The 2,500-nt window shown below is 49.0% G+C and overlaps 1 protein-coding gene across 17 annotated transcripts in view; it reads right to left on the bottom strand.

Annotated features, from left to right (window-relative positions):
• The window catches only part of LOC129815762 (dedicator of cytokinesis protein 3-like), a 400,044-nt gene that overhangs the window by 173,870 nt on the left and 223,674 nt on the right, over positions 1-2,500 (bottom strand). The window lies entirely within an intron of this gene.

Here is a 2,500-nt window from a genome sequence, read left to right as displayed (position 1 = left end):
ATGCTGTCTGCAGGAATGTCCAACAGAACTGTTGGCAGAGAATTTCTCTACCATAAACCGCCTCCAACGTATAAAAAAAAAAATGGCAGTACGTCCAACCGGCCTCACAACCACAGACCACGTGTAACCACGGCAGACCAGGACCTCCACATCTGGATTCTTCACCTGCAGGATCAGCTGATGAAACTGAGGAATATTTCTGTCTGCTATGAAACCATTTTGTGTGGAAAAACTCATTCTGATTGGCTGGGCCTGGCTCTCCAGTGGGTGGGCCTGGCTGCCTGGCTCCCAGTGAATGGGTCTGGTTCCCCAGTGGGTGGGCCTGACTCCCCAGTGGCTGGGCCTGGCTCCCCAGTGGCTGGGCCTGGCTCCCCAGTGGCTGGGTCTGGCTCCCCAGTGGGTGGGCCTGGCTCCCCAGTGGCTGGGTCTGGCTCCCCAGTGGCTGGCCCTGGCTCCCCAGTGGCTGGGTCTGGCTCCCCAGTGGCTGGCCCTGGCCCCCCAGTGGCTGGGTCTGGCTCCCCAGTGGCTGGGTCTGGCTCCCCAGTGGGTGGGCCTGGCTCCCCAGTGGCTGGGTCTGGCTCACCAGTGGCTGGCCCTGGCTCCCCAGTGGCTGGGTCTGGCTCCCCAGTGGCTGGCCCTGGCCCCCCAGTGGCTGGGTCTGGCTCCCCAGTGGGTGGGCCTGGCTCCCCAGTGGGTGGGTCCACTATTTTTGTTCAGTATATAAATCCCCCTAGAGTCGATTGATGCACTGGTGTGTCAATACAAATAACAAAAAGTAATCAAAATCAAAATCAAAATCTGTCAGTTTTAACTAGAGATAACTAGACATATATATTATATACAGCATTTAGTCTGTGTGTGCTGTGCATATTGTATCTTCACGATCAAGATTGAGACACGCATTTGTGTTCACTTTCAATCTTAATCTCATCAAATTTAATCTCATGAATTTTAAATCTCATGAATCGTAAATCTCAACAATCTTAATCTCAACAATTTTAATAATCTCAACAATCTTAATCTCATCAATTTGAATCTCAATTTCACAAACTCACAAACACACAGATGCACTCGTCAGATAGGTTGCTATTCTCATATGGTTGCATGGCTAGGTTTATCGCTTTCGAACACAACGAGTGTCCTTGCGTTTTGGTACACCATAGTTACATTCATTTCCAATGAAACCCTGCGTTTGCTATGCAGCATTGCTGTTGCAGAGGTAGTTGCCGTGCGTTCGGTGTGATGCATAAATTGGATTTATTAAATGTATGTGTCAAACTGTATATGTAGACTGCTTGTGTAACAGTATAACTTTAGTACGTCCCCTCGCCCCGACGCGAACCAGGGACCCTCTGCACACATCAACAACTGACACCCACGAAGCGTCATTACCCATCGCTCCACAAAGGCCACAGCCCTTGCAGAGCAAGGGGAAACCCTACATCTAGGTTTCAGAGCAAGTGACGTAAGTGATTGAAACGCTACTAGCGCGTACCCGCTAACTAGCTAGCCATTTCACATCCGTTACACTCACCCCCCTTTCAACCTCCTCCTTTTCCGCAGCAACCAGTGATCCGGGTCACGGCACCAATGTAACAGTATAACTTTAGTTCGTCCCCTCGCCCCGACCTCGGGCGCGAACCAGGGACCCTCTGCACACATCAACAACAGTCACCCACGAAGCGTCGTTACCCATCGCTCCACAAAAGCCGCGGCCCTTGCAGAGCAAGGGGAAACCCTACACCTAGGTTTCAGAGCAAGTGACGTAACTGATTGAAATGCTACTAGCGCGTACCCGCTAACTAGCTAGCCATTTCACATCCGTTACACTTGACAGAACTGGTAGCAGAAGGTGAATGTTGAACTTTTTGTTGCAGACATACCCAGATGATGCTGCGTACTATTTTGCGTTGGTGTGTTCGAAGCATAAACCTTGAGCACACTGGTTGTGTGTTCTGTATGCGTTCCTGAAAACTGTACACGTTCCTGCAGAAATACATTAATTTAATTTGGGAGGCAATCCCCATCACTGTGACTCATCTGCCAGACTGCGGTGCCACTGCGCAGTGTGCCAACATGCATTGTATTTTCCAACTGCTTTGTGGTGGTGCTGTTCTAGTAATAAATCACCAAATAAATTCCGTGATTCTTCTTGCACCGACAGCGTATTTGCGCAAAATATTACACAGCATCTTCTGGATATATATATGCAACAAAAGTTCACTTTCTGCTACCATGTCTGTCAAGCCGTTATGCACCACACCAAGACAGTGATACTAGACTCCCTCTTATCTCCTGAAGGATGTGTGTTTTTAACAATGGTGTCATTGCACATGGACAGCACTAGTCATTGTTCAAGATCAAGAGTAGCCAAGTCTGCGCAAAGCAGTCGGCAAAAAAGCTGCAACTTCTCTAACAAATCTTTTTTGTTGGGGGGGGGGTGGGGTGTCTTACAGACTTTTCTAAGAGATCTCTTTTTTTCCATTCTGAAAATGGGTAC

The sequence above is a fragment of the Salvelinus fontinalis genome, chromosome 18 (genome assembly GCF_029448725.1).
Source record: "Salvelinus fontinalis isolate EN_2023a chromosome 18, ASM2944872v1, whole genome shotgun sequence".
NCBI lineage: Eukaryota > Metazoa > Chordata > Actinopteri > Salmoniformes > Salmonidae > Salvelinus > Salvelinus fontinalis.
This window is presented reverse-complemented; position numbering and strand designations above follow the sequence as displayed.